Below are 24,646 nucleotides of genomic sequence, written 5' to 3' on the forward strand. Positions count from 1 at the left end.
AACAAGTAATGTTTAAAGGATGAGATATTCAGCTTTCTTAATTGCATCAGAAAAATGCAACTTTAAACTATATAAAGATTTTCGTCTTGCCCCAGGCAGAATGGACACATGGAGAGTCTTCAAAAACTAAAGTCAAAACTACTATACCAACCAGCTGTACCACTCTTGGGAGTATGCCAACACAGTCTAAGTCTACAAACTGTGGAGAAACTTGCTTGTAAATGTTTATTGTACACTGTTTACAATTGTCAAGTAATGGAGCCAGCCCAGGTATCCATCAGAAGATGGATACAATAAAGATGCTACAAAAGACAAATACTACTTGTTTTCTCTCATATGCAAATCAAAGACTTTACAGACACAATAAAATTGCATATGCATATATGTCATGAAAGCAGAAGTTGAACTACCTGGGGGCCGGAAGTGGCCTAGCAGTAGAGAAGAGGAAAAACACGGGTGAGTACATGATATACTTGAACTAAACTCCCTTTTAAAACTTATCATTATGAAAAATTAATATGTGGTAATATAGTTTACTTTTTAAAAAGTCTGCCCATAAAGAACACTAACCAAATACAAAATTGTAGAAATCCCCATGGCTAGAGAGATATTTCAGCCATTAAAGGGAAAGGCACACAACCAAACTTCAAGGGTTCGTTTCCCAGCACCAACAACAAAGCCTGTCTCTTCCTCTTTCCTTCCTTTTCTTACACTGACACAATGAGGCACAACCTTAACTAAAAGAAGACGACATCTTTAGAAACACGAGCACAATTGTATAAATCTGACTAAATTTAGCAACACTTCTCATCTTGCTGTAGTGACAACACGATCAATGGAGGTCTATTGTCAGTCAAAGTTAACCTGGATGGCCACAGTGCAAGCACTGTCCTCACCAAGACTCTAGGGAAGGCAGAGAGCATTCAGGGGCAACATAGTTCCTCACTCTTTCTCCCAGAAGGCACCATCCTTGTGAATGACCATCATTCTCTCCTTTTCACAGTGGAGAAGCTTCCCTCAGAGAGACTCCATTGATGACATTGCATCTGAACATGAATGGCATCGGATATCTCTAGGAGACTTTGGATAATACAGCTGGGTACCTGCCCTGGGGGATTTCAAATTTACAACAGGCATTTCTGTCAACAAGACGTCCACACAATGCTAAAGCGTGACAAGGGAAGAGAAAAGGGGACCCTCCAAGGTTAGAATTATGTTCGAGTTTCTCTCAAAGCGTTTTTTAATAGACGTATCTTCACAAAGAAATATGCAGGTTCAGCATGGAGAAGCAAACTTCCTGGAGACTTTCCCCTCACATTAACTTGTGAATGATTAACCTACCTGATATTTGCCAGAAAAAAACACCCTGGGGAAATCTTTTACCAAGTCACCAGTATGTCTAAAACTGTAAGCAAAGAAAACACGACCATCATGCAACTCTTCAGTTTACTAATAATTCTCTAATTAATTGTACTTTCACATCAACCGCTAAAACATTATTGTATTCTGCATCTTATTCTGGCATCAGTTTTTCTCAATCAGAAACATTGTATTAGAATGTTCTTCTAAAACTACCCTTTGTGCTTTAAAGAATTTAATCATTTGCCAATGGTTGCTAACACTCAATATGTTTGCTATAAAGCACTACACTGTGGGAGGGGTGCATCTCTTTCCTGCTACCCTCCATGTTTTCTAAAGGAACCTCTTATCTATTGGAAATGTGCAAATTCATGCATCAGCTGAAAGGAAACATGGTCCTGGACTCTCCTGTTTTGGAAGCTCTGAACAGTCACTTTCCATTGCTGTCCTTCTGAAGTATCTCCTATTCCCAGTGTCTTACCTGTTATCAGTTTGCTTCCTCTATAAGACAATTTGCAGCCATAATAGAGGCAAAAGATTATCATGGAAATTTGATGAGAGAGGAAATCAAGATGAATGTAATGACTGTGTCCAAGTGGCCCTATTTGGTGGTATGACCCTGCTGGAATCACTTCCTTTCCTAACTTATAGAAAAGAACATTAAACTACTGAGACCTGGTCTCTACTTCAAATGGCCAGTTGTGCTAAGTCAGGTTTTCGTCTCCGTGGAAAATGAGAAAAACAAGTTAAATGAGGAAAAGTTGATGATGGTCTGTGGTTTTAGTTCATGGTTGGCTAGTTTCATTGCTTTTAAGTCTGTGAGGCAGAACAATATGGCTCAAAGGGTATACGAGAGCAAAACTGCTCATCTCATGCTGTTCAGGAAAAAAAAGGGAGGAGGGTGAGGCAGAGAAAGAGAGAGAGACAGAGACAGAGACGGGATACAGAGAAAGAGAGAGACAGAGTAAACACTCCCCTGTGGCATGCTTCCCCCTAGTAGGTTCTACTTGCTAAGAACTTATTCTGCTGTGAGCACATCAATAAATTAAACTATTGATAAAGTTAGCATGCCCATGAACAATCACTCTCAAAAGCACTACTGGCTGGGGACCAAGCTCTAAATCTATAAGCCTCTTTGGATGATACTTCAGATCCAAATGAGAACACTGCATTTAGTACCTCCTAATTATGTAAGTATCTCAGTAGGGTGAGCACTGTCTGTAAACTCTAATTGGCTTCATTCTTTCTCTGACTCTGTTTCCAGCATTTATAAAGTAGTCCAGTTGGACAGGCAATAGTTTTGGAATAACTCATGATAAATTGCTCTTTCTTTTTCAAAAATGTTGCACTCAATGGTCCTTTTCCATCATTAGGGTTAAGCCAAGAAGGACATAGATATAGGTAAATTAGAAGGTAAGTCCTGTCTGGAATAGTTGTGTCTGCAGACAAAGAAGTGTGGACCATGTTATGGGGAAACTGCCACTCCAGGGAGTTAAAGGACTGAGATTTATGAAGGGAAGACTGGCAAATCGCCCACATTTCTGAGTAGCACAGATTTCCTTTTCTCTTTCTGTGTCTTGAGAAGAGGCAGGTGTGTGTCGAGGTGAAGAGAGAATTGCAGATTAACTTAGACATTCTTAACTAAGAGCGTGTAACTGTGGGAGCACACAGCTTTAGTGTATTGGGTGGGTTCAAACAGAGAGAAACAAAGACAGCATCTACATGTTGTTCCTCAAATCTATGCCCTGGATGTTCTCCTATATTCTCAATGGAGACATAGACAGTAAATAGGTGAGACACGCTAAGGCCATGGCAAAAGGAAAAGGTGACTCTGTGGCAAATTCACTGAGGCAAGTGGGACTCAAGTCTAATTATGAAGGATTCCCATAAGGAAGACAGGGAATGTATTCATGTTCTAGCCATACAGAGTACAAGCCATAGATTTTCCAAGCAGCAGACACCAATACCTAGACATTAGCAAGATGAATCATTTTATAATGAGGTTCAAGAGACCCAAAGGATACTATGTGACCAATGAAGAAAACTCTGGACAGGCTTACGAGAACTCAGAAAACAACTAGAACCTAACAAACACTGTCTTCATCATCATTGTGACAGTAATATATGTGTAACTCCTAAGCCAGACACCACTAAGAGAATAAACACAAGAGAGGAGAAAAAAAAAAGCCATTACAAGGAGCCACTCTAGGCATGGCTGGATAATGCACAAAAAAGATTGCTCATGTGCACACAGAGAAAACAAACTCTTAAACGTGCTTAAAAACCTGTAAAACCGAGAGAGGATTGACATATAATAAAACACACTTTTAAAAGATTTATTTTATTATCGATTTATGTGTGTGGGGGGGTGAGAGAGAGAGAGAGAGAGAGAGAGAGAGAGAGAGAGAGAGAGAGAGCGCAGTATTTATGAAGGCCAGAAGAGGATGGAACTGGAGTTGGAGGTAGATATGAACTGCTGTCTGGCTATTAGGAACTGAACTCTGGTCCTCTGGAAGAGCAGCCAGTGCTCTTAACTGCCGAGCCATCTCTCCAGCTGCCAGAACACACTCATTTAAAGACCCCATTTCAATCTGTTTGACCATAATCAGGACACAGAACATTTCCACCACTAGCTAATGTTCCTATTGTTTGCCTGCAGTAACATGCTGCCTGTCTCACCATGCCTCCAGGCACTAACTGAGATTACCACTGATCTGCATCTGCAAGGATAAGCTAATTTGTCTCCTAATTTTATACAATTTGGGACTTTTCAGTTCAGGGGCTTAAACTTGATCTCATCCACGTTGAGCACAGGCTCTGCTGCTGAGCTACATCTAGAACCTTCTGACAGTATTTTAAGCTTTGTTCCTTTTTTTTTGTCCATAGCTGACTCCATTTTGTTGCTCATTGGTAGGAGATAGTGTGGAGCCATTACAGTTTGTTATTCATTCGTCTATGATGGACATTACTGTTTACTCCAGTTTTAAACCATTATAAATAAAACAGAGTTCAACCATGAACAAGTGTTTTGTAGACATGTGTTTTATTTTCTGGAGTACATGTAGAAGAATGAAATTACTGAGTTTTGCATAACTGATACCTTAATTTCAGAAGAAACTGCCAAACTACTTGAGATAGTTGTCTGATAGTTTCAACAGCATACTAAATTTCTAGCACCTCTCAGTCTTAACAATATTTGGTGCTGAGATATGTTTATTTCAGCTACTCTAGTATGTAGCTAATGATCTCATTTTAGTACGGATTTAATCACTTCTCTGGTGACTAACATTGTAACTACTTTTCACATTATAACTAATTATTCAGATATCCTCTTATATGAGGCACCTATTAAGACACTAAAATTTTATTTTAATGAGACATAATTTTTAACCTAGATATGAATTAATGAATTGCAAAACTTTTCTCATACTTTTTGGCTTGTTCATCTCTTAGAGCTACACTTTAATATTAATTCCAGTTAATTGGGTTTTATATTATTATTTTTATACTTAATTCTATTTTTATATCAATGATACCTGATATAAATTAAAAATTGAAAAATTGGAGAGATGGCTGAGGGGTTAAGAATACTGGTTGCTCTTCCAGAGGACCTTGGTGACAGCTCACAACCATCTGTTACCCTAGTTCTAGAAGAGTCTACCCTCATCTGGTCACAGAGGCACCAGGCACACACATAATATACAGACATACATAAAGACAAAATGCTCATAAACACATAATAATTATAATAATAATTTTTAAAGATTTTTTTAGAAGTTGGAGTTATACTACTTTATAAATGTTGAAGAATTAAAAATGCTTATGAATTAATTACCATAATATGTCTACACATATTACTTAAAAGACTAAGAACTGTAATCAATACCAAGAGAAGTTTAAGAAGGTCTGCAAGACAGAGAACCAGAAAAACCAGATATATTGATTATAAGACTTGTAACATGTCATCACTTCCCAAATTGACTAATATAATTCCAATAAAATTCCAACCGAAATGTCAATAGTCTCTTTTTAAAATAGAGAATAACAAATGGATTCTAAATTTATAAGAAAATATAAAAAATCTATAAAAGTCAAATTTTTAAGAGAAAGAATATATGGTGTGTTTCCTGTATGCAGCAAAATGCTGGGTTTACATATCTAGTCTGTTAGTCTATGTCTTTTTATTGGGGTAATTAGTCCATTGATGTTAAAAGATATTAAGGACCAATGATTGTTGCTTCCTGTTATTTTTGTTCTTAGAGGTGGAATTATGTGAGGGAGGAGTGGGTGGGTAGGGGAGCTTTCTCATAGACACAGGGGAGAGGGGAAATGGGATAAGGGAGTTGCAAGGGGAATGGGAACCAGGAAGTGAGATAACATTTGAAATGTAAATAAATAAAATAACCAATAACAAAAAAGAAAAAAGTAACATGCATACAGAGAGAAAGAGAGAGAGACAGAAAGAGAGAGAGGGAGGAAGGGAAGGAGGGAGGGAGGGAGGAAGGGAAGGAGGGAGGGAGGGAGGGAGGGAGGGAGGAAGTACACAGGCTGGAGACTTGGCTCTGTGTTTAACAGTGGTTGTGGCTATTGCAGAGGAACCCGGATTCAGTTCCTAGCACTTTTGTGGTGGCTCAAAATGGTTTGTAACTCCAGTACCAGAGAATCTGGCACTCTCTTCTGTCATCTGCTGACATCGGGCATACCTAGGCATACATGTGGTGCCCAGACACGAATGCAGGCCAAACACTAATATACATAAAATAAAAATAAATGCTTTCTAAAAAGAATGAACAACAGTGACAGCATACCAACTGATTTTAAGCCCTACCATAAACCAAAGTAAACAATACCAGGTAATGCTGATGATTACAGAGCAGAAATACTAATGCAGTGAAAAAAGTTAGTAAAGCCAGGGTCTTACATTACACTATTGCATAAACTGAGTGGATAGTAAATAGGCACATAGATGTAAAACTTACAAAATGGCTAGAAGAAAATGGGAAAAGGTCTCTAAAATCTGGGGATGCCACTTTTTTTTTTTTTTAGAAAGAACTTAAGCAACAAAAATTTCCATTCTTACCTCCACTTAAAACTCAGGCTTGTGGAGGAGTTTAGATTTATAATAGAAACTGTAAGGTTTCGCAGAGGACCCTGTGGCTGCTGTTTTGGCAGTAGGAAGGCATTCTTTGGGGGTATATCATTTGTAGTGCTTAGGGTGTCCCATCTGAAACTCTTCTTTCTAGGCAGGCCCATTTCAGCAGAAGCAAGAGGAAATATACACACCGTGCATCCTTTTGGCTTTGTGTCCTGGCATATGGAACAGTGCCCACTTTGCTTATTAACCACAGCTTATTGCAGACCCTTGAGGATAGTCACTGAGAGACACCTGGCCTCTTGGTCACATTTTGCACTCATTTTTTTAAACAAGTAAACATTTGGTTCTGTCTCAACCGAGATCCAAGGCTCATTCAACACTCTGGCTTTTAACTAGGAAACCCCAAGGGACTGTGCACATTAGGGACTATGAGAGCAGATTTTCAAGTATGTTAGGAGAGAGTTTCAAGTTTGTCTCAGAGTCTTTACATCAGTGCATTCAAGTGTTCCAGCTGGTGGCGTTACAGATGTTTATCCAGGGACAAACTCAAATCCAAGGATGAAGACGGGAGAAATTTCAAAAAAAAGAAGAAGGAAAGAAAGAAAGAAAGAAAGAAAGAAAGAAAGAAAGAAAGAAAGAAAGAAAGAAAGAAAGAAGGAAGGAAGGAAGGAAGGAAGGAAGGAAGGAAAGAAAGAAAGAGAGGAGAGAGAGGGGGAAGAAAGAAAGAAAGAAAGAAAGAAAGAAAGAAAGAAAGAAAGAAAGAAAGAAAGGAAGAAAGAAAGAAAGGACAAAAAAGAAAGAAACCCACCAAAAATTTCTGCTCAATTTGCATGGGCTCTTGCCAGGTTCAGGCTGGTTTCACCCATTTTAGAGTCCTTGGTGTGCTGTGCCTTCAGCTGAACATGGAGTCATTGTTTTTGTTGTTAATGACCTTCTTCATGTGTCATGGCAGAAAACAAAACAAAAACATTATTCTTGGGTAAAGAAAGACTAATGATTTGCTCTTCCTTTTTTCCTCGCTGCTCCTCTCTCATTAGACCCCAGACAGATCTTAGTAACAATCAAATGACTACTGGCTTCCCCCAGAAGGCCTTGGATGTCTGCCAGGAACCTTTGCGCACTAAATTGCATCACTGACCTTTGCTAAGGAAGTTGCCACAGTCTCTACATGGTGTCTGGTATTTTGAAGCTACAGATACTTTTTATGAAGCCCCGGATCAAAGCCAGAGTGGTTGGCATGGTACTTGACCCTAGGAAGGAACAGCTACAATAGCCCCACTGGTGTTTCAGCCTGTACAGAAACCCAAACATTTCCCTGACCCTTAGACCTCCTGATGCACATGGCCATGAGCAGTCTTGGGGTGCTGCAGACTGATGTGGACACTGAGATGTGGAACTGACTGAGATGGAGACAGATATTCCACACAACCAAGCACAGGCAAAGTGCCCGGCAGAAAGCTGGTGCTTCATACTATACAGTCCAGCGAATACTATTTTGTTTAATTATGTTATCTTGCGCACTCTCTAACCACAGTTTATACTTTTATAGACTACAGCATTGTTAAGTCAAATCAACCACACCAAAGGCATCCTGGCTCCAGAGGAGAACCTGGGATTTGAGATATATTTCACAAAGTCTTTCTTGGTCACTAGGAAGCCTGTTATTGAAGAACAGGACAGCCTGTCTATACCGCATTGCTCTACTCTGTAATCAGGGCTCACAGTAGTATTGTTGAGACATGAGGGACAGGGAGTCAAATAGTTCAGCTAGCTAGATGTTAACCCTTTGCATTGTGGAAGATTGTGAGGACTACTGCTTGAACGTGTGCCTAAGTTGGAAGCTGGAAGCAATTAGTAGTCAATAAGCATTGGACTTCCCCAACCCTTTAGCCCAACCATTTTCTCAAAATGCTTAGGCAGGTGGTACAAGGAGCTTGAGAAATCGGAAATAGGGTAGGAACCCATCCATCCTTTCTCTGTGCTTTGTAGCCATTGTAGCCAACCTTTCTGGAACCTAAGTCATGAATCCCTAAGTGACTACAGCTCACTGGAACACAAAGGCAAGTCCGGCTCTGAGACAACAATGGGGCAAGCCTAGAAATGGGACTTCATGCCAGGCATCTCCTCTCTTTTCTTTTAGAGTGGTTGAAAAGGAGTGTGGGCCCTGGAAGGGTTCACCTGCAGAGCCTGGCATGCAGCCTGCTGTCTGTCCCACATTCCACAGGCCATCAAATTCCACAGGCCCTCGGAGTTGTTTATTTTTGTGTTCTGTAGACTCTGTTCACTGCTTGAGCCACAGCAGGTCACACAGAGGACAAGGTGTAGCCGAGACCGACAGCAGAGTGCTGTAATTCCTATCCTTTCGCAATTCCTGCACCCTGAGACCCAGAACTTACATTTCTTTCTTGAAATGAGAAAGTTACAAATAATTTTAAAATAACTTCTTTTTTGAGATTTTTTCTTACTTTCTTCCCTGTTCTTGTAAGATCAGTGAGACATGAACCAGTTGACTCCACCTTGTAGTTTTGAATCTAGCAAAGTTGTTACAACAAACATCTCAAAACTAGGCCCCAACTTTTTTGCATGTCAGTAGGAGCCATATATTCAAAAATGTGCCCTTAGTCAAGCTGGAAATGGTCATTATTATTAACATTAGTTATCTGATGGAATATATAAAGACATCAGATAAAAGAAACTTCATATTTTCAAATAAATTCTATTTCATAGCTCACTGAGACATTTCTATTTGAAAATCAAGGTGATGTGCAGTACGTTTCACCAGCTGGTTGGTAATCCTGCCCATATGTGTGGCTGTGCAGTCCCTGGAATTGTCTGGTTGTCTCCGAGGCCTGAGGCTCCCAGGCAGAAGCCCTGCTCTTTACAGAGGACAGTACTGGCACCTGGGAGATCCTGTTTTCCTACCAGTTAGCAATATGTAAGATCCACAGGAACTAGGAAGTAGGGGGAAATCTTTCAACAATAGCACCGAAAGTATGGGCAGTATTATCCAGTAAAAAGGATAGTAAAAACCAACAAAATCTATCATCATGTCATGCCTGAGAAGGCTCTAGGAGAGAGCAGCTACCTCGGTGTGTCGCTTTCTGTAGAAGGTCTTGGGGAAAGGGAAGCAGCTACTCTACACAATATGACAGTAAACCAGTGAAGGAAATGTGTGTGTGCACCATCTCAGGCTTCTCCTGCCTACAGAAGGGAGGGGTTTTGTGAAGCCAGCTGATGCTGTTCATGCTGACAGCTTCCAGAGCAGAGAGCAGGGAAGGCCTAGAATGGAGAGGGAACTGGAAGAAACCAACGGAAATGGCTACACAGTAGCATCGTCCAGAGGCTGGCTTGCCTTGCCTGTACTCGGGCTCTAGTCAAGCCTAGAGCTGGTGCTCAGCCTCACACTTACTGAGTGGGATGTTTCAGTGTTTCAAATACGAAACTTACTTGTGAAACTGGCCTCCTCTTTCTCCATGAGATGTAAGCACTCCCTGGGATTCAGCCAGCTGTCACCTTCAAATGAATGATGCAAAATTATAATCTCTGATTCTCATCTTTCTGCCAACTTGCAGATTTTTATTAACCAGTAAGGTGCCTTCAACACACATGTCCAGAAAAGCACTAGCTAAACATTTCTGGAAATACTTTAAAATTTTAAAATTAGCTTGGTTCTTCTGCAGTTTTATACATGTTCATAATATATTCTAATTCATCTCTGCCTACATCCGCTCTCATCTCTCCCATCCCATCATCCCCCTCCACTTCCTCCTTGCTAGTATCTTTCCCAGATTTATGATTTCTAAAAAAAAAAAAAAGAAGCTTTCATTCCTCTAAACAAAATTCTCCTTGCTGAAAAATTCTAAAGATCCCCAACCTCAGTCTCAGTTATAAAACTGTTCAGTGAGGCCTCTAAAGCCATATCGTGTATGTGTGTGTGTCATATATGTATATGCATGTTGTATGTGTCTATACACACATATATGTGTATAAGTAGCTTGTGTATATACACGCACATGGTGTCACACTTTATTACATGTGTAGACGCACACACTCCACATGCAGAGTGTGGAGATCAGAGAATGCTTTGCAGGAGGGAATTCTCCAATCACCACCTAGAGCCCAGGGATTGAACTCAGGTCTGCAGCCTTGGTGGCAAGTGCCTTTAACCCCTGTAACCCCCAAGCCAACTCCTTTTTCACCACATGGAGCATTGCCCTGGCATGAGGTTAGCCGTGCATGCCTCTGCAGCACAACTCAGGGACTAGTTAGAAAGCCATCATGGGACTTTCCAAAACTCTCCTGACGCATATCTTAAGATGAAAAGTGCCTCTTTAAAGGGCTTGAACTCCAGTTATAGATTAAAATTCATGGAGAAGCACATGATGAAAAGTATTCATATATTAACAATGACTAATTTCTGTCCCTGTGGTGTCAGTGGATACAGTCTCATCTTTACTTAATCAGTCATTTTCCAATTTAGAAGTCATAGATGCTGACACACAGAGTCATTATGTAGGTGCTCAAAACTTTGCTTAACTAGAATTAGAGGGTATAGCTCAGTAGTAAAATACTTGACCAGCATGCATAGCACCTTGGGCTTGATGACCATGCACTGTCTCACATGTGCGCGCGTGCACACACACACACACACACACACACACACACACACACACACCTTAAATAAGCTACTATATCAAGTACTAGTGTGTTTAGAAAATTACTAGTAAATAGGTATCTTGATTTGGAAATATTTATTAGAAATATAACTGAAAATATTTTTTTCTTAAAGTAACAAAAGGGAAAATTGTCAGTAGACCCAACATCTTCACCCATTCTTGATTTTACTTATTGAGATAATACAAAAGGGTGAAACATTAAGGGAGGAAACAAGAAGACTTCAAATCCAGTAGTAATCTATCCCTCCAACCGTTAAAGTGATTTTCACTTCATCACTGCAATATAGCTGCTTCTCTCATGTGAACCACACATGAAAATTCTTTATAGAAAAATTCTATCAAATGCATGCACTTACACTTCTTTCCTTGTGATGATTTTTCCTAAGTGTTGTAAAGATGCATGTACAACCATCAACTAGAGTAAAGCCTTACAAATGACAATTCTGAGGGCCATAATAGCACCCCAAAAGGCACATAGTGGGTTCAACTAAAAAAGAGACCACAGAATGCATGTGCTATGAACATACATGTATAAATACATGGGCAAAAGAAAGAAAGTGGGGGGGGGGGAATCAGCTGAGTGAGAAATTTAAGACTATGAATGGACTAGTCCTACATTTTCTGACTCTTGGAACATATTACTCTCGTTTTAACTATGTGCCTTGTATTTTTCCATGCAACATCAATTCACATGCTTTTCTCTGTCACTGTTGATGTTTGCCATCTTACGTGTTTACCACATCCACATTAGCCTTCTCTGGTCAAACATACCAAGACTTGAATGGTAGAAGTGTTTGCAGGGCTTTAGTAAAGAGACTGTCACATGCAACTTAAAGGTGTCCTCTGTATTTTTTTATCTTCCCAACAAGCCGAAAACCAAGATTCTTCTTGTGGAGCCAGATATTATAGAACTTGCCTAGAACCTATCACTCAGAAGCTGCGGAATTGTGAGTTCATTCCAATCTTTTAGTTTCTTAGGGAGACTTTGTCTCAAAAACTAAAACACACTCATTTGTTCCTAGCCACCCTGTGCCTCCAGTTCACACCTGCCACCCAGCTGCCCTGGATGGTGGTGTTGGGCAATTTGTCAGCAGCAACTTCAACATGTGCAAAGCTAGCATTTTTGTGTGTCAATGCTCCCTTAAGCCAGCTTTCCCTCTACCATGAGTCATGTGTGGCACCAGGGCATGATGGTGGGTGTGGGCCAGAGGACTCATACATGGATAACAAGGCTTAGAACAAGAGAGTCACTCCGATCCTGAAGTGCTCGATGGAGCCCAGCTTGTCACCAACTGGAAGGACAAGGAGACGATCTGGCACCAGAGCTACCATGCCTGTGAATAGCAAGGACCCTCGCCCTCCAACCCAAAGGTCTATAGTGAAAAGATGGCCCAGATCATATTTGAGACCTTCAGCACCCCAGGAATAAACGTAAATCAAGGCAGCGCTGTCCCTTTCGCCCCTGTTTCTACCACTGGCATCACTATATACTCCAACAACAGGGTCGCCCACACTGCCCATCTAAAAGGGCTTTCCTAGATTCCTTGCATCCAGACCTTGTTGGCAATGACCTGACAGACTGCCTCATAAAGATACTGATCCCACGTGGCTACAGCTTCACTACCACGGCTAAGTGAAAACTGTACATGAGATGAGGAGGCTTACAAGTCACCCTGGACTTTGAGCAGGAGACCATCTGGCTCCGCAGCCTCTCCCAGAGAAGTGCTACAAGTTGCAGGACCACCAGGTCATCACCATGGCAACGAGAAATCTACCATCACAGGCATTCTTTCAGCCTTTCTTTCCGGGTTTGGAATCTTGCGTCACTCGCAAACTACCTTCAATTCCATAATGAAATGTGACGTCACATTCCCAAGTATCTCGATCCCAGTGTAATGTTGCTGGACCGTATCGCTGTCTCCCCAGGCTTTTCCACCAGGGCACAACGGAGTCCACTGCCTTGACTCCAGCACAATGAAAATCACGACCATGACTCTGCTTGAGCGCAGGTTTTCTATATGGATGGCGATTCCAGCCTGATCCTGTTGGCCATCTTACAGCAAACATGAATCCATATCCAGAAGGTATCACAAGCCCCACCCCTCTGCCATGCACCGCATATGCTTCTAGCTGGTCTGTGGGGGAACTGCTTTACAAATTTTCTTGACAGTGACTAATACACACACACACACACACACACACACACACACACAACCCTAGATGTTGCCATGGTATTTACTAGTATTTTAATCTTTGTGGGTTTTTATTGTTGTTGTTGATTTGATGTCTTTGACTCAGGGTTGAAAAACTATAACCGTAAAGGGGATAGTGTTTGGTTGGCGCAAGCATCCTGAAAGAAAGAAAGACTGTCTGAAATAACAGCCATATAAATAAAAAGGGCCTGTGGTAGTTGGTTCTGTGGGTAAAGGCATTTGCCACACACATCTGACCACTTGAGTTTAATTCATCATAATGCAAATGACCAAGTCCCACAAGTTATCGTCTGACTCATATACATGCTTTGGCACATATGAGTGTCCCTCTTACACACACACACACACACACACACACACTAATACATACAAGCTCAAAATTCAAAAAATCAGTTTGTGATTTGCTACAATGCATGTGGCAGGGATACATATGTGCAAAGGTAGATATGTGTGTGCCTGTATGAATAAAATAGGCTTAGCCCAGCCTGGCTTTTCACTAGAATCCTTCAAAGTGCTTTCCTCTTCCAAAGTGATGCAATATTTGATAAGTAAATAAAACAGAGGACGAGTCCACTTGAGGACAGCTGCCTCTCGAAGATCAAGAAGGCTGTGTTCCCTTAGCAGTCTAGGCTCCCATGAGGAAATCACTTTGGTTTCTTTGATGAACTTCCTCAGAAAATGCTGAAAGTGGGCAAATAGACTCAGGGGGTGGGGGGCTAGGAAATGAGACCAAGTTAACATTCACGAGATATAAATCAGTAAGGCTTAAATTAAGCCCAATAGCTCTCAGATTTGTTTATAGCTTTGTAATCACAGCAATCCTCCTGTCTCTTACAAGTACTCAGCAGGCTTAGAATCTTTAGACAAGAAAACATGAGGCAAGTAACCATTTTGATCTCTGGCAAATAACCAACTGCAAGACTGAAATATATAGTTCGGGCTCTAGCCACTCCTGTCCTCAGTCTCACTCCGAATCCAGAAACAGAACTCAAATTATGAAAATTTAGTTGACTGGGTCTCTTGCCTCAAGATTGACACCAACTAAAACAGCTCAACAAAGGTGGGCGAATGGCTGCTTCCCATTCCACCCATCTCATCCTCTTTCCTCTCAGGAACGTTCCTATGACTAGTGCCCAGTGACTTTTCCTCTGGATTCCATGCTTACAAATTTGGTTTTATGAGTTCTAACCCCAACTAACGTGTAATCAACTTATCACAATAGAGAACATCACAGACAAACCTATAACCAAGCATGAGAAGGCCTAGTTAAGATTCTAACAGTAGAGAGTACAAGTCAAAAAGGAAAAAAAAAGGAAAAATAAAGACCCAGAAAAATTAACAGCTTGAACCCACTCTTTCTAGAAGGAAACACATCAGTGTACTTTCTTGGCCTGAATGCCAAGCTGGCTGCAGGTACAATTAGTCCACTAAGTCTGCTTAAAAAAAACTCACACACTGGAAGGCTGAGACAAATGAAACTTATTTTCTTACAATTCCGGAGTGCAGAGGTCCATGACTAAAGTTCCAGAAAACTCGGCTTCTCTTTCTGGTTTAGAGACAGTGCCTTCTTGTTTACCTGGTCTTCCTTGAAGCATAGGCCTGGAAAAAAGGAGAAATTTGAGTTCCCTCGATATCTCTTCTTACAAAGTGCGATGGTTAGAACATAGATTTTCCTTTGACACTCATGCTGAAATGTAATCCCCATTAGGAGCTATTAAAAAATGGAGCCAGTTGAGATCTTTGAGAATCAATTAGGACTCTGCCTTCAGGAATGGATCCACCCAGTAATGCCATTAATGGCTTAATGTAGACATGGGTTACTTCTGGAGTGTGTGCACCATAGAGCCAGTTTTGTTAGGTTTTTCTTACACTTTCTATTTCTCATTATGTGGCACCTTATACTGCATCAACCAACAAGGAGGCCATCACTAAAATGTAGGTCCTCCATCTTGAACCAGAACCATTAGCCAAAATGAACCTCATTTTTAAATAGCATGTTGTGCTGGTTAGTTTTAATTGCCAACTTGACACAACCAAAGATCACCTGGGAAGACAATCTTGCTTAGGAATTATCTAGATTAAATTGGCCCATGGATGTGCTAATGCAGGGTTGTTTTGAGTTTTAATTGATGTAGAAACACTCAGCTCATAGTGGGCAGCACCACCCCCTAGGCAAGAATCAAGACCCAGCTCATAGTGGGCAGCACTATTCCCTAGGCAGGTGTCAAGACCCAGATTATAGTGGACCGCACCATTCCCTAGGTAGGGGTCCTGAATGATGTAAAAGAGAAGAAAGCTAGCAAGAGCAAGCTTATTCTCTCTTTGTTCTTAACTGTGAATATAATGTGACTAGCTGTTTGAATTTCTACAGTGACTTTGACAAAATGATGAATTTGGAACTGTGAATCCAATAACCCCTTTTCCACCACTATGTTGCTTTTTGTCAGAGTGTTTTTCACACCAATATAAACGAAGCTAGGACACTTACCATGTCTTAGACACTGTGTTTTTGGCAAGAGAAAACAAACTAATATATAAGAAAACTGATTCTATTAGACCCAGAGCCACCCTTAAGACCTATTTAGCTGTAATGACTTCCTCTCAGGCACCATCTGCAGATACAGTCATGTTGAGGGTTAGGGCTTTAGCGTGTGGGTTTTAGGAGACTCAGCCATGTAGCCTGTGACAAATTCCTTCAGCTCATTCATGGAGAAGTTTGCAAAGTCCCTGCTGGCTGTAGCTTAGAGGCATAGGGCATTCATGGTCACAGGCTTACTGCAGAATGGCTTAGGATCATGATGGATATTGAGGTCAGCCTGCCCTAAAGACAGGAAGCCCCAGCTTAATGAAGTGAGTAAATCACCATACTGCTGATGGGAACGCAATAAATCATAGCAATTCTCAAAAGCAGAAGGGCATACAAATCATTAGTGCTTAAGTGGCACTCACCACCCACCCTGCTCTGGTTTATACATGTTGTGTTTCTGTACACATCAGCGCATTGAGTTCTCTCTACAACTGGTTTTGACACTGTTGCTGAGAGTACAGTTCTCAGACATCCAAATCCCTGCATTTAATCTCAACCATGTGCGTGTGTGTGTTGTGTGTGTGTGTGTGTGTGTCTGGTAATGTGTGAGACCTAAACTACTGAGAAATTGTATCAACTTCCCAGTAGAACATTCTTACATTTTGCTGTAGAAGGATTTTTTACCTTGTTACAGGGCATTGCTATGCATCAAAAATCCTGCTTCACAAGCGATAACAACATCCTTAGTCCTAACAATCCCAGATGTTTAAACTCATCTGAGATGAGATATAAGTTAACTAATACATATAAAATCATGTTGTGGCACAGGTAAGAAATACACACAACTCAACTTCTGGTATTATTGCTTTTATTATTACTGTATTTTTGAAGACAAGAAAACTGGCGACAAAGAGACTCCAAATAGTTTTTTAGTTTTTAAACCACTGACTGGAATGTGGCACAGGAACCATGAACTCCAAAGCCTGTGCCCTCAACACCTGCTTTGCTATCTCTACACGTAATAAAGGATCCATTTAAATAAAACATAGTCTGTCTAAGAAGGCTTTTAAAAGTGATTTAGGGCCTGGCATGATGGTGTACACTTTTAATCCCAGCATCCAGAAGGCAGAGAGTTCCATGGAGAGAGCTTGGAGGATAGCCTGCTCTACATAACAATTTCTAGGCCAGCCAGGGCTACAGTGAAACCCTGTTTCAAAGAAATAAAAACAAAATTATAATAAAATATTTTTAGTTTTTTCCACATCAATTGGAAACATTATGTGCCTTAATGGAAAACAAGCTGAACTTTGAGGGAAATTTAAAATGAACTCTGCCCCTAAAAAGCAGCTCTTCCTGTGTGTTTTGCTTCATGCTGGGTACCTCCAAACTCTGTTCATCAGACCAGGAGTACATCTCATTCCAAAGAATTGAATTAGGAGTTGAAAGATGCTGACAGCCACCTTTTTCTGGAAAAGGAACTAATCTCTCTCTCTCTCTCTGTCTCTCTCTGTTTCTCTCTCTCTCTCTCTCTCTCTCTCTCTCTCTCTCTCTCTCTCTCTCTTTCACACACACACACACACACACACACACACACACACACACAGACACACAGACACACAGACACACACACACCAGTTCTCAAGCAGGGGTAATTTGATTCTCAGAGAATATTTGGTGAAATGTAGGGGCAAATTTGGTTGTCATAATTGAGGTATGAGTCAGAGTAAATCATGAGTCAGAGAACAGAAATCCTAATAAGCACAATATGTTTTTATACATACTCTCTCTCTCTCTCTCTCTCTCTATATATATATATATATATATATATATATATATATATATATATATATATATATATTGTGCCTATTGTATAGTGTACAGAGGCCTCAGTAGACATTTCAGTTAGGAGATATCTTGGTATCTAGTAGACAGAAGGCAAGAATGTTAACAAATATTCTACAATACACAGGACACTCCTGGAAAAACAAGTCCAAAAGAACTCCATGACCCTAAGTGTCAATAGGAACATGGTTATGAAACTGAACTAGACCCAGAACATGAACTCACACAACATCAAAGAGAGGGAGAGATGGGGAAATCCCTTATGTTGGCTCCAGTGCCTCCCTGGGCCCAGATTCTATCTGCTCACTATGTCTACTGGCTCTTGCTGCCCCGGGTCCTCCAAAATACTTTAAGCTCTTTGTTCTTCATGCATGTGAGCCATTCCACAAAACTTCCCTTCTTTCGAATGCCAGTTAAAGAGTTGATGTTACTACATCCAAATATGCTTGAGACAGGCCTTGGGGAGATGAGCTCAGAAGGCAGGAAGAACATTTCACACAGATTCAGTGAGAAGTGACAGCAGATGTAAATACACTGATTGAGAAGGAAAGCAGGGAGATGCAGAGAGAAAGATGGAGAACAATGAACTGAGGGGAAAACATTGTCAGGGTAAAGAAGCCCCATTAAGCATGGTATATTTGTGGACAGGAGAAAAAGGAAAAGAGGAGCCTAAACAGACCATACAGATGAACAGCAGGAAGGTCAAAATAAACTTGAAAGATGTACCATGACTTACAGTGGTAAAACAAACTTGCATGTATGTGATTATACTAAGCCTAATTCATCCTTTAACTAATTAAAAGGGAAATCAAAAAAATGCATTACAGACTTTCCTCCTGGACAACCTGATAGAAAAAGAAGGAGCCTTGAATTAATTGCTATTTCTGGCTCGGCTTGGTGGCACATGCCTTTAATCGAAGCACTCAGGAAAGCAGGAACATTTTCCTGTTTAGTGATTTACATGGAAGGGTCCAGATCACTGTGAATGGTATCACCCTTAGGCAGGTAGCCCTAGGTTGTTTTAAAAAGCAGTCTAGGCAAGCCATGTAAAACCAGCCAGTGAGCAACCTTCCTGGATAGGTTCTGCTTCTTCAGTTCCTACTTTCAGATTCCCACCTCAAGTTCCTGCCTTAACTTCCTGCCATGATGAACTATAAGTTGTAAGATGAAAAACAAAATGAAACAAGCAAAAACCTTTCCTCGCTACATTGCTTTTGGTCATAGTGTGTTTAACACAACCATAAAAAGCTAAGACATTATCTTTTCACTGTTTCATAGGCCTAAAGAAATACATTTTTAATCCCCTTTTGCTCCAATATTTAAGAAACCAGCTGAATCAGAAGTCATAGTAGAAGATGAAAATGAGTTTACAACACAAAACAGACAAATGTAGTGTCTTTCCTAAAGTTACTGAGTCGAGGCAGACTATAACTGCGCCATGGGTTCCTGCAATGCCAAAGCTTCTGGTACAACCTGAGATTAGCATCCAACTGTGAAAAGGTACAGTTCCAAGCCACAGAGTTCAGCAGAGTAAACCCAGACTCAACTCACTGTCCTGGCTCCATTACTGTTGAGCAAACTAACTAAATGCACATCACACAGTTTTCTCAAAGAACTACAAAACAGTAATGTTTAACATTGAGTTTTTGGTTAGCCAATGTGAAAGTCTACTAGGATTAGTAAATATAAGTGTTTTAAGTTCAGCAATTAAACCCATCATTCCAGCAACACAAAGGACATGAAACCAATTATTAATAAAGAGGTGTATTATCTCATCTGTACTGTTGATAGGAGTATTAATTGGTTCATTATTTTTGAAGATCATGGTAGTATTTAAAAGCAAATAAATTCAAACCCAGTACCTTCACACTTGGAAATTGGTCATACAGTAACCCTCTCACAAATATTGTGATGTTTGTGCAGAAGAGTCCATCAGCATAACCTGGAACTAAATTGCCATTGCCATTACCAGAGAATCAGTGTGTTTAGCTGTGATGGGTCCAGCAGAGTGAACACACCCAAGTCTGCTTCTTCCTAATGTGCCACTGACAATAATACACCAAAAAGGACTAAACCACAGGATAGAGAACAGGAGGGAAGGTGATGGCAAATAAGAGATGCCCAACAAATGCTGGAAGCTGGGAAGAGAGCAAACAGATGGGATCTGACTTAGCAAAATAGAGACCAGAAGTCTAAACAGATGCATTTTAACCCCCACTCCAAATGCATTTTAAGTTTTGAATTTGCTAGTATCTGAGGCTGGCTTTGAACTCCTGATCCTCCTGCTTCTAATCCTGAAGGTTGGCATTTCCAGGTATTTTCTATCACAGTTGGACCCATTTTTTTACATTCCTCTTTGAACAAATAAACAGTAGCAGATAGGCCACAATGCATGATAGAAGTGACCGATTTGTAGGACCTACCAAAAAAGATCAATAATTGAAGAACAGAGACTCTCTAAAGTATATCGAGAATGAGATGGGCTAAAAATAAAATTGGTGGGAAGTGCTTAAAAGTGCCAGCCTTGTCCCTTGAGAATTAGCCTTCTCTTTTGGGAGAAAACTGGTTCTGAGTGCATTTATTCTGTAGAAATGCCACAGACTTCCTTTGGAAGGAGCAGACAGCTGGGTCATGTGGGAAAAGTGAACCGCCACACCAAAGCAATTGGACTATCCTGCTGGTCAAGTCCCCTATCCCTAAAGCCTACCACACGTGACCCCAGCCAGGACACTAGCTTCCAAGCAAAGATCCAAATATGCTTGTTGACTCTGACAAGCTAAGGGAGCAGATCCTGATTTGGAAGCTGTGAGTAGTCACTGTCTGGAAGGCTGCTAACTCAACAACAAAATTTTCCAACCACCTCGACTTCTAATCAGCTTGTCAGTGACTCATTCTGAGATGAACAGACAGCCACAGATCATCAAATAATTAAGAGTTTACTTATTAACATTATTAAGAATTATATTAATCATTAATATAGAATTAGAGAGAAGACTCATGAAAGAAAGATGTGAACTTAGGGAAGCAAGCATACTTCCAAGCAGGAAAGGACAAGCAAGCACATGAAAGAAAAGCATTTAAAGCATCCTATGTAAATAAGTCCAGCAAGTGGGTGGAATGGTGGCTTCAGGGTGGAAGGCCCGTGTTACTCTTGCAGACGATCAGTTCCAAGCACTTACACTATTTTTCCCAACCATTCATAACTCCAGGTCTCAGGGTTCCAACATGCTCCTCTGACCTCCATGGGCACTGGGCACATGTGTGGGTGCATGTATGCTGGCAAAATACTTATCCACATAAAGTAAAATAAATAAATCTAAACAAAAATTAACAATAAATAAAGCCAAAGAGACAAGTGGTCAGCCCATAAATGAGACACGAATAGAAACCAATAAAGACAGAGACACTGAGCCATTCAGGTAGCTTAGCAGGGAAGGTCACATCCACACAAGCCTGACTACCGGAGTTTAACTCTGTCAACCCACAGTAGCAAGAGAGAGTCAGCTACCTTATGTTGTCCTCTGACCTCCACATGCATCCCTGGTATGTATGTGCCTACACACAGATACACACGTACACACATACAAACATATGTATGGAAATACACATGAACGCACAAATCACATATGTGATGACAATACGATAAAAAATTTTTAAAAAACGTTTGAAAGCTATGAAAAGAAACTTTTGAACTTAAAATATAATAAAAATGGGGAATTTAATAGAATTGGAAAACAAAATTGATAAAACACTGCGCAAAATATGCAGAGGCACAAAGATATATGCGATATTTTAAAGAGTAAAAAATTCATAAAGTAACTCAGGAAACTCAGCGTCTGAGTAACAGTATTCACAGAAACAAGAAGAACATAAACAATGAAATAAATACAATCAAAATCCTATCCTACTCCTCAGGTCTATTAAAATTAATATAAAGTCCCACAGCCCCCCATCTCATACCACCAGCCAAAGTCAGATGAATATGGAAGTCAAAAGCAGCACAAGCATCGTGCAACAATACTACTCATACATGGTTTTGCCTTTAACAGTCTGTTACCTTTATCAACCACGCCCCCTAAATATTAATATAAAATCCCAAAAATAAATGTTTTATAAGTCTTCAATTGCCATCTCTAGGAGCAAGGTAAAAGTCCACACTGCTCTTTTCTGTCCCACCCAGAACAATTCATCCCCCTACATGTGACCTACCTGTGACAGTGTAGAAAGACCACATTCATACTGCTTTTAATTATTGTATATTGTTAGAATTCTTCTGTTTGATTAAATTGGCATGTGTTCTTAACCTCTTATTTGCCTCATTTATAAATTCAACTGCATCAGGTGTGTATGTATTAAAGAAAAGCATAAAATTCAGAGTTTAGCACTATTTGTCATTTTAGGTATCCACTAAGAGCTTTGAAAATTATCCCATGGGGCTGTGGGGGCAGGGGGATTGCTGGATCTCTAGTAGTTAAATGGAATGAGAAGAATTCTAAAACAGAAATTTAAAAAAACCTCCAACTGTAAAGGAGACAGCTGTTATATTTGACTACATTGAAGTCAATTACTATGTTCACCAGAAAACGTGTTTTTTGGAAACAAGGTCTCATACGCCCCAGGCTGCCCTTAAATTTGCTGTGTAGTTAAAGATAACCCAAATTTTATAATCCTCCTGCCTCTACCTTTCAAGTGTCTTTGTTAAATGTCAGCACCACCACATTCAGTACTAGGGATCAATCCCAAGGTTTTGGACAAGATAGACAAGGACTTTATCAACTGAGCTACATCCCCAGCTCTTGAGGGATATGAGGAACATGGTGAAGTGAAGAGAGAGTGGGAGGCTGCATCTGCAAGGTGTGTAACCCGCAAAGGGCTTCTGTCAAGAATATAGCAGGAATCCCACTGAGCAACACAAGGTCTGGTACAGAAATACAAACCAAAGGAAGCCAAGGGATCCTACAGAAGGATTAACTACATGAAGACAGCTTCATGAGAAGACCGCATTTGTAATCACAGGAAACGAGTTGGAAATATGAGACAGGCACCATGGTGTATGCAAGCATTAGGAGGCTAAGGAAAGGTGATTAGGAAGTTCAACTCAGCCTGGGTGCTTTAGCCAGGCTCTGCCTCTGAAATAAAGAATACAGTCTAATGCAAAGAAATGCAGCACAATGCAACACAACACAATGAAGCTTATCCCGTAATGTAAATAAAGTGTGTTTGGACTATCTGCTGTAGTTAATAGTGTATCATTATTGGTTCATCAAATCGTAACAATTTGTCACACTAACATCGAGTGTTCATAACAGAGGTAAGTGTGGGCGAGCACAGGGAGTCTATGGGAACTCTGCATCTTCTAATTGGTCAATGGTAAAATAATGCTGTGCATTATTAATAATGTGTGATTAAGTGACCATCAGTGCTCATCAACATCCTCACTCCAAGGCTCAGAGAACATGGAGGAAGAGAAGACAGAAAGAATGAGGCAGAAGATGTGGAGGAGTGCTTTGAAGTGCTGTCTTCTTACACATCCTGGGTATTGCACTTAATGACGGTGCTATTTTCCTTAAATGATGCTAAGGTAGAGAGATTCACTCTTCTCTGGGCCTGTGGTTACTGGTAAGTTGCCCATGCCGCAGTGGATGTGTGTCCATACACACAGCCAACATTAATTGGATTTAATGGGTTATTCAAAAGAAGGAGAAGGAAGAGAAAGAGGTGGCCATGGTGGGAGGCAGCATGAAGCTGGGAGAGGTGTGTTGGGAAGGATCCAGGGGTAGTTAGAGGGGGAAAAATAGGGGTGATTATGAAGATATTTCATTGTATACATGTGTTAAAGTCTCAAAGAATAAAAATAGCAAATATAAATAATTAGCAACAGTATCCTTAAAGTGATAAAGTCTACTAATCAAATGCACATGCTCAGAACAGGGCATCCTCTTTCCCAGTCACACCAGATTGACAAGCAGTGATTCTGAAGAGTAGCAACAGTAAACGTTGGGAATGGTGTGAAGGTGGGACATTCATATGCCATTTTGGAAGTGAAACTTTGTGAAATAAAGACAGGCATTCCACACGATCTCTGCTATGCCAGGAGAGATGAATACAAATATCCACAGAGCACAGGTTGGGAAACATAGGAGAAACCCTGGAAACTGCCAGTGCCATTAAACATCTGGCTCTCAAACAAGGGCCATTGTGCACATGGGGAAACAGACACACAGGCCAGCAGCTCACCCAAGACCACATGGATGTTAGACTCTGTGGGTGACTAGGCACAGTGTCTCTACAAGTACCACTGATGTTGGAATTCGCACAGAGCAGCTTCTTCCTCTACCCTGCATGGGGAAACCGTGACTTACAATTCATGTCCTAACAACATTCCTAGAACAGGTTTGGTGACAAAGACATAAAGACAGGGAGAAAGCAGCACTGAATTTGGACAGTACATCACTCCTTAAAACTTTAATCACTTCCTCCTTGCCCTGAGAAGAGCACCTAGTCTCTCTACAGTGTGAGTACCTTGAATGACCTGACCTCCTTCAGAGCTTCAACCATCACCTGTCACTGTTCCCCCACCTACACTACACAGCTTTCCAGACATTCATTCCGTTCTCAGAATATGCCAACCTCATTTCTGCCTCAGGCTCTCATAGTCTCTCTTCCTCTGTAGTACCTTTTCCTTGTCTTCACAGAGCCGGCCGCCTCTTACCAGGCATCTTTCTGTTCACATGTCTCTTTCTGGGCCACCGAGACGACTCAGTGAGTATAGGAGATTTCTGCACAAACTTGATGACCTGAGTTTGATCCTCAGAACTGAAGGAAAGCTGGAAGCAGAGAAGAGCCTCCACAAAACCGTCCTCCGACAACATTCAAGCTGGAACATCCACATCATGCACACAAACACATCATGCACACAAACACATCATGCACA

General features: G+C 40.7%; 1 protein-coding gene across 1 annotated transcript in view; it reads right to left on the minus strand.

Annotated features, from left to right (window-relative positions):
- Slc16a12 (solute carrier family 16 member 12) overlaps positions 1 to 14,940 on the minus strand; it is a 40,621-nt gene extending 25,681 nt beyond the window's left edge. Inside the window, exon 1 of the mRNA XM_028773520.1 lies at positions 14,835 to 14,940. The gene's annotated coding sequence lies outside the window, so the exon portion shown is untranslated. The remainder of the gene's footprint in view (positions 1 to 14,834) is intronic.
- Between the last annotated feature and the right edge of the window lie 9,706 nt (positions 14,941 to 24,646).

The sequence above is a fragment of the Grammomys surdaster genome, unplaced genomic scaffold (assembly GCF_004785775.1).
Source record: "Grammomys surdaster isolate TR1022 unplaced genomic scaffold, NIH_TR_1.0 229, whole genome shotgun sequence".
Classification (NCBI taxonomy): Eukaryota; Metazoa; Chordata; class Mammalia; order Rodentia; family Muridae; genus Grammomys; species Grammomys surdaster.